Raw genomic sequence first — 15,352 nt, forward strand, 5'->3', positions numbered from 1 at the left:
GCTGACTCTTCCTCCCTCCTCATCTTAGATAGTTATTCTTTGCTCTCTCTAACTTCTATCCACTTAACTGGCCAATTATAGACTCTTCACAATTCCAAATACCTCTTCCTCAAATGCTCTGCCTCATCACTTCATATACTTATTTCTTCTCATCCTTCAAGTTTCAGCTTTATGCCATCTTGTGCTTTCCCCAGTAATTATCCAATTCGGCATGCAGTGCACTTCTTTACAATATTTTTGCCGATTGTAATTGCATATTTATGGGTTTCTTTGAGTGTTTGCTGCCCTGTTCCTCCAAAAAGTTAACATCTCCATGATGGCCAGGACCTTATCCACTACAATGTGCCTTATGTCTATACTATCAACTATCCCATGGAAAGGGTTCAGAAAATGTTGAAAGAATAAATGCATAAAACAAGAATATTAAGTTTGATATTGCAATTATAGAACCTAAGTAAACATAGAGTCATTAAAAATGATATTGTAGATTATTAAAGGCAAGAGAAATACTAAGTGAGGAAATTGCAATATAAACCGATATCTACACTATCTAAATTTAAATTTCAAAATATTTCCTGTGTACATTCCTTAGGTTTTCATGTCTTCCATGCTGAATATGTTACCATGTTTAGAATCAAGGGGGAAGAGTTTCAAATTTTTTTTTACTTAATTCTATAATTTATTCCATATTTATCAAGGTCATAAATAATATGATGGTCATTATTAGAGTAGCCTCTCAGTTTGACCTTCTATATTGAAGATTTTGATCTTCAGTTAACTAGCTATCAGTTAATTTTATCTACCAGTTAACTACTGCTGTGTAAGAAACTATCCCAAACTTAGTAGCAGAAAACAACAAAAATAATTTTATTATTCTATCACATTTCTGGGGGTATGCTGTTCTCAGTAGGCAGTGCTTACTCAGGGTTTCTCATGTTGTTGCAGTCAGGTGGTAGCTAGGGCTGGGATCATCTACAAAAAGCCCTCATTTACATGTCTGGCAGTTGATGCTAGTTGTCATCTGGGAATTATCAGCCAGAAATCTACACAAAGCCTCTCCACGTGTTTCAGGCATCCTCACAGCATGGCAATTGGGATCCAAGTGTAAGCATCGCAGTGGAACCAGGATTAAGTCCTATCACCTGAGAATTCACAGATCATAGTCACATGCTCAGATTCAAGTGGAAGAAACAGACTGCACTGCTCTATGGGAAGAAAATCGCATTATAAGAATAGCATGTGGGATGGGAGATATTATGGTGGTCATATTGGAAATACAATCAATCACAATCTCTTTAAACTTTAATTTGTAATTCCCCACTACTAACCTAAATTCTCACAACATGTAAAGAAAACACAGTTGAACATTTTAAAATAAGCTAATATTTTTGTGCTATATATTCAATCAATAGTGTTGATGAGTGTTAGGTTGTAGAAGTTAACTATCTTAATTATTGAGGTTAACTATCGATTTAGCTATCTGGAGTCCTGGATATTAACTCAAGGGCTATCACTGTATAATCTTGCATCTCTCACTCTTATTTTTATAATTTTCTACCAAATACCAGCTTGCTCTTTCAATATCACAGGATAATTCTGAAAATGGAAAAAATGGGAAAAACATAGCATTTCCAAAAATGAGTGCTAGTTTCAAGAATGTTATGATACATTAAAAAAAAGAAGAAGAAAATTTTGGTTTGGTGCATTTAATATTCTGGAGTAGATTTGAAATCTATAAAGGATGGATCAGAGTTCAGAAGATCAAACAAATAATAGGAGTTTCAGCCTTCCCACACTTTTTTCAAAACAGAATCCAATTTTGTTTGATATAACATTTTACAGAATTCCTATGCTATAGAAATTTAGTTTGATAATGCCAACTAAAATAATGTATGAGAGATTGTTACTTAAAATACTATAATATATTATTTCTATTAATTTACTTGCTCAGTCCCTTTTCTGTGAGAAGTGAGCAAAATATGTGAACACAGGCATGGTATATATGCTTATGAGTTTTAAAGTTTTATCTGTTAAATGGAGAGAATAATAGCCATTTTGAGTATATGATAAAAAGATGAACATCAGTATGCTTAAGGTGCCCAGAATAATATCTGAAACAAAATAGGTCCTCAATTGGTACTAATTATCTCTGCACAAAGAATTTAAGATTTTTGTCTCTGACCTTGGAGAGCATACAGCCTACTAAAATAAATGTTATATAAATACAAAGTATTAATCAAATGGTCTATCACTTATTTCCATGTCTGTCCTCTAAAGCACACCATGATGAGTAACATTCATTAATCATCTTTTTAAACAGAGAGAACAGTAGAAAAAATCTGTCTGTTGGCTTAGAAAAAATAATAACAAAAGTTTAGGTCTATTTTGGGCTCTTGGTGGAAATCAAGTCTCAAAAGGATATTAGAACCACACGTCTGGGATATGTGTAAGTGTGAGATTTGAATTCATATTCTAGGCAAATTGAGAGAATCCCAATCCATGGTATTGGTCTAAACTAAGAAGCTCCTGGGCCCCTGACTGATATAAGAACACATCTACATCTCATGGTCTCTCTCAAAGATGAGCTCACTATTAAAAATTACAAATCGTAAAAGGAAATTCACCATTATTTGGAAGAGTCTTTGAAATTAATAAACAAGGCAATTAACATCCTAAAAATGAGAAATTATAAAACAATCTAAAAGCCTACAAAATAAGTGTGTTTAAAATGTTTAAAGAGCAAAAAGTAGAAATAGAAAAAAAGAGAATCTGTGAATAAAGAACACATATACATTAAGAAGCACTAAATGGAAATTCTAGAAATAAAAAGGAAGATGAACTCAGAGAAAAAGTAAGAGGCCTATGCACCTCTATGTTCATGGCAGCATAATTTGCAATAACCAAGATATGGAAGCAATCTAAATGCCCATCAACAGATGATTGGATAAAGTATTTATGGTTCATATATACAATGGAATATTACTCAGCCATTTAAAAAAAAATGAAATCCTACCATTTGCAACAACATGAATGGGCCTAGAAGTTATTATGCTGAGTGAAATAAGTCAGAGTGAAACCATATGATTTCACTTATATGCAGAATCTAAGGAACAAAAAGAAGAAACTAATCAAAAAACAGACTTACAAATATAGTGGACAATTTGGTGATGGACATAGAGGGGGGATTGAGAGGTTGGGAAATGGGGTGAAAGGTTAAAGAAGTGTTGAGAGGTTGGGAAATGGGGTGAAAGGTTAAAGAAGTACAAATTAGTAGTTGATAGATGGTCACAGGGATGGGGAGCACAGCATAGGAAATGTAGTTAGCATTAATATATTGGGTAGGTGGAAAACCAGAGGAAAGAAGGACCAATTAGGGGGATCATTTTATAAACTACATAAATGTCTAACCAATGTACTGTATGTATTCTTGAAAATAATTAAAATTTTTTAAAAATTATTTTAAAAAAAGTAAGAGGCAAGATATAAACTGGTAAACATACATTAATGCAAAAAATCGTAATTATATACTTACTAACTCAAGAGCACTTGAAATCAAGAAGAAACTAAACGACAAAGTCATGGAGGATGGAGATGAGTTGACCAGCATTATTTTTAGTTCCTTGTATTGTTTTGAAGGAGTTTGAGATATTGATTAACTCTAGATTTGTCATATGTATGAAACATGTTTAAAATATAAGAGTAATTGTAGCAAAATTTTAAAAATAATATATAACATCCAACTAAAGAAAAGATAAAATGAAGAAACTGATTAAAAATAAATGAAAAAAATCTCAGTTATTCTGATAGAAAACAAGAAATAACAAAAATATTCATGGTAAAGAGAAAACGTAACATCAGTTGATAGAAGTTAATCCAAATATAACAACAATCAATAAAATTAAAATTGAATTACATGTCCCTATCGAATGACAAATATTTCTAATATTTTTTTTTACAATTAAGTGTTTACAAGAGATAGGCCAAAAGGCAGTGCCATTTTCATCAACTTTACTGCTATTCTTAGTTATTTACTTTTCAATTTGGCACATCCAGTTAATTCTAGACCCTCCCCACTTAGTGAAACACTAGAATTCGAATGAATTTAATATGCAACACAAGTTCCTTTTTAACTTTTTATTGTATCCCAATTCTTAGATACATCAGAAAGGTTAACTGGGACTCAATCTCTCTATTTTTAAAATGAGGACAGAAATACTCATTTAACAAGGTGGTTGGACTTAGAATAAAGGGGCGAAATGGACACAAAGAACGGTGAAATCATAACAAATACTTTTGAAAAGTAAAATATTCAAAACCAATCAAATTAGAAAATACACAGAAGACATGACCAGATATTTTATATAAAAAGATATATAGATAGCAAATATGCACATAAAAACAATGTTCAACATCATTAGCCATTAGATAAATGCAAATTAAAACTAGAATATCAATAAATACCTATTAGAATGGCTAAAATAAAAAATAGTAATACCACTAAATGTGGGAAATTATTTTTAATTATTTTAATCAATTGATCTATCACTTATATTCTCTCGTGGGAATATAAAATGGTTTGGCAGATTCTTATGAAACTAAAAATGGTCTTACTATACACTCAAACAATTGAAATCTTGGGTATTTACTCCAGAAAAATGAAAAATTATGTTCATGCAGAAACTTTATTGGTAACAGCTAAAAACTGAAACCACCTAGCTATCTTTCAATGGGTGAATAGTTAAACAAATGGTGGTGCACTCATTGAATACTCTTTAGCAATAAAAAAGGAACACATATTACTGATACAATCGACAACTTGGACGGATCTCAGGAAATTAAACTGAGTGAAAACAAGCAATCGCAAAAAATTTAACTACTATATAGTACCATTTATATAATATTCTTGAAATAACAAAATTATAGAAATAAAGAACAGATTAGTGGTTGCCAGGGGTTTGGTATGGGAGTAGAACAAGGGAGACTTGTGTATCTTGATTGTGGTGGTAGTTACAAGAAGTTACACAAGTGATAAAACTGCATAGAACTATATGCAAACACACACACAAATGAGTAACTGGTAAAATGTCAGTTTTCTGGTTTTGATATTTACTATATATGCAAGATGTTAACACTGGGAAAGGCTGGATAAAGAGTACACAGGACCCTTCCTGTCAACTTTCTTGCAACTTTCCGTGACTATGTAATTGACACTTAAACAATGAAGGGGTCAGGGGCGCTGACCCCCTGCACAGTTGAAAATCTGTGCATAAACTTTTACTTCCAAAAACTCAGCAACTAATGGCCTACTGTTGACCAGAAGCCTTACTGATAACATAAACAGCCAATTAACACATATTTTATACATTATACACATTATATATTGTATTCTTACAATAAAATTATCTAGACAAAAAAATGTTAAGATAATCATGAGAAAATACACTTATAGTACTGTATTTACTGAAAACAAATCCACATATATGTGGACTTGCACAATTCAAACCCATGCTTTTCAAGGGTCAACTGTATACTTATTTCAAAATTAAAACTTAAAAATAAAAGTATTATTTTCTCCTCTTCCTCTTAAAACATTATGAGGTTAGCTGTGGCATTAGTTAACTGATGTCAGATACCAAAAGTGCCCTTTTTCTCTCCTTTCTTTTCTTTTCTCTTCCCTTCTCTGGTAACAGACCAATAGGACTATTTACCAGTACCCTTTAATTGAGTTCCTTTTGAAAAGTTTCTTAATTCACTTGTGCATTCTAAAAAAAAATCTTTAAAATGTTGTCCCTGGAAAATTTTTGAAAAAAAATTTAATTCCAATATGATGGGGGTGTTTGGGAGGGGGGATGGATAAGGCAAAAGCATAAGGAAAAGAGTTGATGAAAAGAAAAATCTGTCCTGATCAGCTGGGTTTTGGAACGTTCTATTAGAGAACTTTACCAAGGAGGTTCTCTATCTTTGAATTTTCTCCACTGTTTTCATATCCCTGTCCTTTTTCTTTCCTTTCCCAAGTGTTTTTGGATTCTTACTTAATTTAAGTATTGTTTAGTTTCAGGGGAATCCCCTTGTGACAAGTGTGTCCCTACTCATCTTGAAAAAGCCATAATCTATAGGCTCTAATTATTTCTTTACAATCATGGGAACTCATAGAATTGATGATTTCCACTTAGCACTCACAATTTCTCCAGTGTCAGGCTAGCTAAACAATGGCTGGCCCTTCTCAAGTCTATCCTCTATCTCCATCTTCTTAATGTGCCCCTCTCATTAGGCTGAGAGTATGAGCATCTATTTACAACAAAAATAAAACACACAACTCAGAAACCTGCACAATCCCATCCCTTGTAGAAACTGAAAAACAGGGCTTGGAAAGATATCCAATATAAAGTTCCACATGGCATGAGGGTTTTCATTTGCATCTTTAGTTCACTTTTGACTTAGGCTCTGAGAATACCAATTAGTGAATCAAGCTGAGTCAATCATATTCTCACTCATATTTGAAATAAGATACACAATAACTAAAAGCAGTGAATATTAGATGGTGTCATGTGCCTTCCAAGACCATGGAACTTACCACTGTAGAGCACTGTGACTGAAGCACCAGACGATTGATGCCCCCACAAAGTGCCTTTGACCAGTGACTTACAAGAGCTGGTATATAAATACCCCAACTTCTTTGTTTCTTGGCTGGGGCAACATGTTTGTGGTACATCTTTTACCCTAATTCCCAGAGTTTCCCAGCAAGATTAAGTTCTAGTTACCCCCAGTGTTAACTGGCCTGATAATACACATTTTATTGGTATTCTCTGGTTATAACAATTAGTGGCTCAGCTTGGATCATAGGTCCTTTTTGATCCAATTAATGTTAGCCAGTGGAGAAAGGTCATCTGATATGAACATGTCCGCCTAGAACTATCCTTTTAGCAGTGACTTTGGGGCACCTCCAAAGAAGGTGACAAAGCCTGGAAAAACCTCCAAGTGTGGCTAAGAATACAACACCTTCTGCCACCATAACTAGCCCATGTTTTACCCTCACTTGATCTCATTGGTTGCCAGGTTACCACAGTGAACATCCGCTCCTGCCTTCACAAACAAGGCAATATTCTCATGAAATGATCTGCCTACGCTCTGCACAACCTATATAATTACCCATATGCAAGGCTACATACTCTCTTGTGAATCTCTCATAGTCTAAATTCCCTTGAGCAGGATTTCTCTTCTCTATCATTTGCCACGAAGATTATCTTAAAGGAAAACACCACCTTCACATAAAGAATTCTATAAAAGAAAAAGTAATAACAGTTTGACCACTGGCTTTGAGCCAAACCTTGAGTTTAATCCTGTCCAAGACGCACACAGATCTTCCCCATGCCCTTGGATATTTCGTAACGCCTAAGGGTAATTTCACTCCTTTCAGCAGTGGTTTACACATTCGATGGAGAGAAAGGTTAGAATTCTCACTAATGCACAAGATTAGATAAGCAAAGTGGATACAGTTTCCACAGTTTACCTGTTATGAGTACAGACACAAGCAGGACTAGCTATCAACAGAAACTGACAATAGTGCCATGCTGTTCAGCAACTTGTTGGTAAATGAGGATGATGACATGAGGAAAAGATATGGCAAAGATGCCCAAAGTTTGTACTGGAATAAAAAAATTCACTTGGGAGTACTTGCAATTATGAAAAGTAGAATAATATCCTTCTTGATTCTGAGTTTCCACAATAAGACTTCTTGCTAAAAGAATCATCTTAATAATACAAGCATACCTCATTTTATTGAAGTTTATAGATATTGCATTTTTTACAAACTAGAGGTCGGTGGCAACACTGTATTAAGTCAATCTATCAGGGTGATTTTGCCAACAGATTTGCTCATTCGTGTCTCTCATGTTTTGGTAATTCTCATAATATTTCAAACTTTTTTCTTTTTCTTTTTCTTTTCTTTTTTTCTTTCTTTTTTTTTTTTTTTTTAGATAAGGCAACCCTTGGTTGACCTCATAGATTGCAAGAACCATGTCAGCTTACAATCTCTTATTTTTTATTTTTCACACCTACAGCACCTGGTCTTCCTAGATGGTCTTCCATACAAGCACTAACCAGGCCTGACCCTGCTTAGCTTCTGAGATCAGACGGAATCGGGTTTGTTCAGGGTGGCATGGCCGTAGACTTCAAACTTTCTTCTTATCATTATATTTATTATAGTGATCCGTGATCAGTGATTTTTGATGTTACTATTGTAATTGGTTTGGGGCACCAAGAACCACACCCATACAAAATGATATACTTAATTGATAAATGTTGTATGTGTTCTGACTGCTCCACCAACCAGCCATTTCTTCATCTCTCTCCCTCTCCTCAAGCTTCCTTATTTCTTGAGACACAACAATATTGAAATTATGCCAATTAATAACTGTACAATGGCCTCTATATGTTTAAGTGAAAGAAAGAGTTGCAGGTGTCTCAGCTTAAATAAAAGCTAGAAATGATTAAGCCTAGTGAGAAAGGCATGTTGGAAGCCAAGAGAGACCAAAAGCTAGGCCTCTTGTGCCAAACAGCTAAATAGTGAATGCAGAGGAAAAGTTCTTGAAGGAAATTAAAAGTGCTGCTCCACTGGACATATGAATGATAAGAAAATTAAACAACCTTGTTGCTGATACGGAGAAAGTTTTAGTGGTCTGGATAGAAGATCAAACCAGCCATAACATTCTCATAAGCCAAAGCCTGATACAGAGCAAAGCTCTAACTCTCTTCAACTCTATGAAGGCTTAAAGAGGTGAGGAAGTTGCAGAAGAAAAGTCTGAAGCTAGCAGAAGTCAGTTCATGAGGTTTAAGGGAAAAAAAGCTATCTTCATAATGTAAAAGTACAAGATGAAACAGCAAGGGCTGATGTAGAAGCTACAGCAAGTTATCCAGAAGATCTAGCTAAGATAATTAATGAAGGTGGCTACACTAAACAACAGATTTTGAAATTAGAAACAGCTATATCTGGGAAGAAAACACCATGTAGGACTTTCACAGACAGAGAAGAGAAGACAGCGCCTGGCTTCAGAGCTTCAAAAGCCAGGCTGATTGTCTTGATAGGTGTTAATGTAGCTGGTGGCTTTAGGTTGAAGCCAATGCTCATTTACTATTGTGAAAATCCTAGTGCCCTTAAGAATTACGTTGAATCTACTCTGCCTGTGCTCTATAAATGGAACAACGAAGCCTGGATGACAGCACATCTGTCTACAACATAGTTTACTGAATATTTTAAGCCCACTGTTGAGACTTAGAAAAAAAATGATTATTTTCAAAATATTACTGCTCATTGACAATGCACCTGGTCACCCAGGAGTTCTGATGGACATATACAATGAGATTAATGGTGCTTTCATGCTGCTCACACAACATCCATTCTGAAGTCCACGGATCAAGGAGTAATTTTAACTTTCAAGTTTTAAGAGACACATTTTGTAAGAGTGTAGCTTCTATAGATAGTGATTCCTGGGATGAATCTGGGCAAAGTAAATTGAAAACTTCCTAGAAAGGATTCACCATTCTAGATGCCATTAAGAATATTCATGATTCATGAGAAGAGGTCAAAATATCAACATTAACAGGAATTTGAAAGGAATTGATTTCAACCCTCAGGGGTGAATTTGAGGGGTTCAAGACTTCAGTGGAGGAAGTAACTGCGAATGTGGTGGAAATGGCAAGAGAATTAGAATTAGAAGTGAAAACTGAAGATGTGACTGAACTGCTTCAATCTCATAATCAAACTTTAATGAATGATGAGTTGCTTATTATGGATGAGCAAAGAAAGAGGTTTCTTGAGACACAAACTATTCCTGGTGAAGATGCTGTGAAGATCATTGAAATGACACCAAAGGATTTAGAATATTACATAAACTTAGTTGATAAAGTTGTGGCAGAGTTTGAGAAGACCTACTCTAATTTTGGAAGAAGTCCTACTCTGGGTAAAATGCTATCAAACGGCATCACCCCCTACAGAGAAATCATTTGTGAAAGTCAGAGTCAATGGATGAGGCAAAATTAATTGTTGTCTTATTTTTAAAAATTGTCACAGCCACTCCAATCTTTAGCAACCACCACCCTGATCAGTCAGCAGCCATCAACAATGAGGCAAGTCCCCCCATCAGCAAAAAGTCCCTCACTGAAGGCTCAGATGATGGTTAGCATTTTTTAGCACTAAAGTATTTTCAATTAAGGAATAGAAAATGCTTTTTAGACATAATGCTATTGCATACTTAATAGACTACAGTGTAGTGTAAACATAACTTTTATATGCACTAGGAAACCAAAAAAAAGCATATGACTCACTTTATTGTGATATTCGCTTTATTATGGTGATATGGAACTAACCGAAATATCTCTGAGGTATGCCTATAATGATCTTTCCCTGGTCAGTGGTGCAAATGATGTAATTTAATTTATTCTATAAAATTTTAATCATCTTGAAATTTCTTGATACAGGTGGAGACAGGTAGTACCTTATGTTATAAGCCCCCTAATAGAAAATGACCTAACTCTAAAAGGAGCTCAGCTTATAAAAGTAGATATATTTAACGCTAACAACTCCAGGACACCTTCCCAAGTGAGAAAAGTCATCTTTAAGATTTTCATCTAAAACTCACTGTTGAGAAATAAGCTAGAGATTTCTTTTGGAAGCCATTTTGTGCTGCATTAGAAGTTCTGATCATCTTAACAGACTCCATAGGCTTCAAAGTGCCATTTTAGTTTCATAAAAGTTAGCAAACCAATACCATTTGAACGAAATACTTTATTTCAAAATAATTTTAATTCCCTTGTCATATAGTCAATTTAACACTTCTTAAATAAAATTTCTCCTATATCTGCAAGTTGCTCAGTTAGTTTTGAAATCATTTATAATCAAAAATGTATCCAGCTGAATAGCTCAGCTCTTCTTTTTAAATGTTCTTATATGCAATTGGTTTTTCAAAAACTATATTAAAGGTAAACAATGCCAACGTGAACAAACTAAGGTTTGGTTTTCACACCTTAAAGAAAGAGCATATAAGACCCTGGCATCATCATAGTTTTTCTGCCACACTACCCAGAGTAGTAAACTTTAATAAAGCTTACTTTCAAAACAGACAACAAAAAGCACTAATGTTAACTATAATACTGAAATTCTACATTGTAAACTCAGCACAAAATTTACATCTAACTTCTTCATCAATAAATAATAAGATTTTAATCCCTATATCGTTTCATAATTGTTACATTTCAGAGTCTAAAGCTTAGAAAATTGAGATTGAGAAAGACTACATAAATAGCTCATGTTCCTTATACTTGTTTTCCTAATTTTTGGGGGGGAGCATTGATTCGAACTTTCTCATACATGCCTTTCTAAATATGTTTCCTTTCTCTGGAAGCTAGCCACACCATCCCATGTGACACAGATACACTTTGTATTCTCCATTGGTCCACAATTTCTTGGGTGCCTACTTTATACCAAGGACTTATCTAATGACTGAGGATATAGAACAAGAGAGATAAAACATCTGTTTTCATGAAGTTTATATTTTCATGGAGAGAGATAGATAACAAACAAGCAGCATAATTTCAGATAACTGCAATGAAAAAAATAAATATAGACAGAAAGTAAGTAAATACAGACAGGAGTGGCAACTTAAAAATCATTAATAGGGATCTGTATCAGTCAGGACAGGTGAGCGTATGCTGTAATAATAAACAAACGTTTAATAATAAACTAACGTTTCGATGTCTAAAATCAATAAAATTTATTTCTCACTTAGACAGAGTCTCCTATGGGTCTGGGAGAATCTACTGAGACTTGTCTGCTATGTAATGGCTCAGCATTGCTCCTCCATACAAGCACAGCCTTCCAGGGTTCCCAATGGCAGAAGAAGAAAACAGTGTAGTTTCACATTAGAAAGTAAACACTTCTGCCTGGAAGTCACATGTGTCGCTTTCACTCATGTTGCATTCAGGAAAGCAGGTAAACAAGTGTTCTCTAACCTCAAGTGGCCCATAACTTATGATCAATTCCCTGTAGTCAGAAAAAGGAAAACCAGAAATATGACAAGTGGCTGCTTCATTTATTCTGACACTAGAGCGCTAGATGTGGAAGAGTCATTACTGAAGGTTCTGAGGGAAAAGCATTTCAACCATAGGAAACAACAAAGGTAAAAGCCGCAGGTGAGAATGAGTGTGGACAGTTGAGGAATGAAGATGAGAGGATAATGGGCTTGGGGGAGAAGACTAGACGACTGAGGAAAGCAGACATAACACCATGATGACTTTGTATCACGCTAAAGGATTTGTATTTTATTCTAAGTACAATGGGAAGCACTTGGAGTATTTCAAGCAGAGAACCTACAGATCTGAATTATACTTTTAAATCATACACACCGGCTGTACAATTCTTTGAGCTGCCAAGTCCCAGTTCAGAGGCCTCCTTCTCTTTGAAGCCACCTTTTAACTCTCTCGGCTAGGCTGGAGCAATCCACCCCTACGTTCTCTCTCTTTTTGGCGCAGGCCTCCATTTAATCAATAGCCTTGTTGTAACACAATGATGGGTTTGCCTGTCTTTCTCTTCATTCGACCATAAAATCCTTGAGGGCAGGGATCAAATCTTTTTGTTCCATTATCCATAGGGCCTAATGTGAAACTCATAACGCTGTACTGTTTCTTCTGAGAATGAATAAACTCTGAACTTGGTTCTGGTGCTCAGGATCACCAAGGACAGTAGAGCTACGGGGGCATTTCGAGGCCACATAGTACACCAGCTTCCGAAAAGGTTTTCACAAGTTATTGTTCAGAGTCATGCACCAAAACCCCAAATGTGAGAGAAGTCTAAGTGAAGGGGGTAGAGGGAACAGCGTCCTTCTCTCTTGCGCTACTTGTCTGGCCAACCTGTGGGGCCCTTGAGATCTTCTGAGGTTTCCAAAGATTACAAGAGCTCCAAGACTCATGATTTTAAAACTACTGATTTTACCGATCACCTATACTTCTCCAAACGAAACAAAACAAAACAAAACAAAACAGAGAGAAAGAAGGGTTAAATAAGTTGCTCAAGTTGTAAAAATAATAGCGTGGCTGAGTCATGTCACTGCTTATAAAATTCAATAGTTCAGGTTCTGAACCACCTTTCTCTCTTTTTGAGCTGAGTTCTCAGGAGTAATGCAATGCTTTCCTTCTGGGTCCTCAAAATTAATCTTTAGAAGTGGGAGGCAGAATATTCTCTGGGCAAGGCCATAACTTTAAAATTCCTCTCATTTCATGTTCTGACAGATCACCTGCTTGCTGCCACTCAAGGCACCCATTTATTCACTCAGGATTTTGCCAGAGGGAGGTGCCTGACTCAGTTTTCTGGGTTTTTTATTGTTCCCAACCTTATGTGTTTGCTCAGTATCTTCGCCCAGTGGTGAAGCAACCCTCCCATCCTAAAAATAGAAGAGGAGAAAGATTTGCAAATATATATCAAGATTTCCATCCTCTTCACAGCTCAGAAAAAGCAGTCATATGCTTTAAATCTAATTGTCTCCACACTCAAATTAGAATCAAGAACCGTGCCTCCGCGTGTCTGGAATCATCCCTCCCATGCAATTATTTTCAAGCTGTGCTTACCTGGTTTGAAAAGTGCCTTATAAACAGAATTATATTCACATATTAACTGTACTGTAGATGTTATCATGGCCGCCATCCGCATTATCACTCATAAACTGTTAAATAGTAGAACAGAGACATGACAAATTCTGAAAAGATACTTTTCACTCTTCATTTTCTTGAGTGGGAGTCGATTATATTACTGCCTCTAGCTACTTTACACTCATCCTTCAGTCCAATGTTACCTCGATTCAAAGTAAAGGTAAAAAAAATCCTGTTTTCCATCCAAAGATTTTAACTATAAAATCTTGCAACCAGATATGTGAATTCAAGTGGAATTTGAAACATAATGTTTCTGCTTTCTCAGGAACTTTTTCTGGTTAATTGTGATCATTTAGGCAGCCTGAATACCAAATGTTGGAACTCACACAAAACCAAGAACTTATTTTTTTTTCCAAGTGATTAGAAAAATTCCGAAATCTAAACAGTCTCAAAAACTAAGGGGCAAAAATGACTTTAAGAGATTACCAAATTCAGCCTCTATTTTAGACAGGTCAGTTATAGAATCACCAGAATTGAGAAGTCTTTTATTTTATTTTATTTTATTTTTTAACTTTACAACAAATGTGCTCCCTTAGCTACAGGGTTATATAAAGGTCTTTTCAGTCAGTATAGCATTAACTCCTCGCAGGGAATCCGTGGGTCAGGGTAACTGTCTTCTCCATTGTACACGACAGAAAATGGACCCTAAGTGGGTCTCACAAGATCCTATACTCTTCACCATAGTACCAAGCTGCCTCCCTCAGTTGTCTTCTCTAACCAAACCTCTCTTCACCTAATCCAACCTCCTACTTTAAAGCAAGAACACAGCAATGGTTTTGTTTATCAATGTAACGGCATTTTATAGAACTGAAGATGCATGACTGCCATTAGTAAGCTGCCCACTCATCCTTGTTGACTAACTTAAACATCCTATAATGTAGTGAAATAATAATAACTTAAGTTTTGACACAAAACAAACTCAGGTTGATTTCCTTTCTCTGGCCCTCACCAATATTTGGGAATTTGGCTACACTATTTAATATCACTGGGCTTAATTTAGAATAGTACTTAAAACACTGGAGACACTTAGAAGAATGACAGCTATTATTACTATGCATTCAGATATTCTCCTTTAATTGTATACTGTGTGATGTTCACAGTATTTGTACACTGTATGATGTAAGAATTTCAAAATCAAATTAAATAAATTCTTATTGAATCCTTCTATCACTTAATAGTTATATGTATCATATATGACTGAAATAATTCCTTAGTCAGAGAAGGTAGCAATATGATATCCTACTTATGTCAAAACTAAATTTGACACCATTCATATTATAAATAAATCAGAAGCTTGAATCTTTCAGGAATACACAGCTCTCATGGCTAAAATAGTTATTATTTTTTACATTAACTAGTTTAAAATATTTTACATTGTTTATTTACCACTATATTTATAGCTCTGTGGATTTAGAATTACATGATTTTATAATAAGTAGTCCTTATTTCTTTTGGTTTAAATTCAGACTGTTGTAGATTAGATTACTGTTCACCAAATATTCACTCCCTTCTCCCTACAACCATGGAAAGTGCCTTTCCCCACCCCTTTGATGTTAGACTTGACCAGGTTCTTTTCGCCAATGTGATGTTAGTGAACATGACATAAGCAAAGCCCTGAAAAGTGCTTGTGTGGTTGGAAGTGCTGTCTGGCATT

At 35.2% G+C, this 15,352-nt stretch overlaps 2 pseudogenes; one reads left to right on the top strand and one right to left on the bottom strand.

Moving 5' to 3' along the window:
- Positions 1 to 8,051: 8,051 nt before the first annotated feature.
- Positions 8,052 to 8,170, bottom strand: LOC112471219 (annotated as a pseudogene).
- A 250-nt stretch (positions 8,171 to 8,420) lies between these two features.
- The window catches only part of LOC102882092, a 10,499-nt pseudogene continuing 3,567 nt past the window's right edge, over positions 8,421 to 15,352 (top strand).

This window comes from Pteropus alecto, unplaced genomic scaffold, assembly GCF_000325575.1.
Source record: "Pteropus alecto unplaced genomic scaffold, ASM32557v1 scaffold45, whole genome shotgun sequence".
Classification (NCBI taxonomy): domain Eukaryota; kingdom Metazoa; phylum Chordata; class Mammalia; order Chiroptera; family Pteropodidae; genus Pteropus; species Pteropus alecto.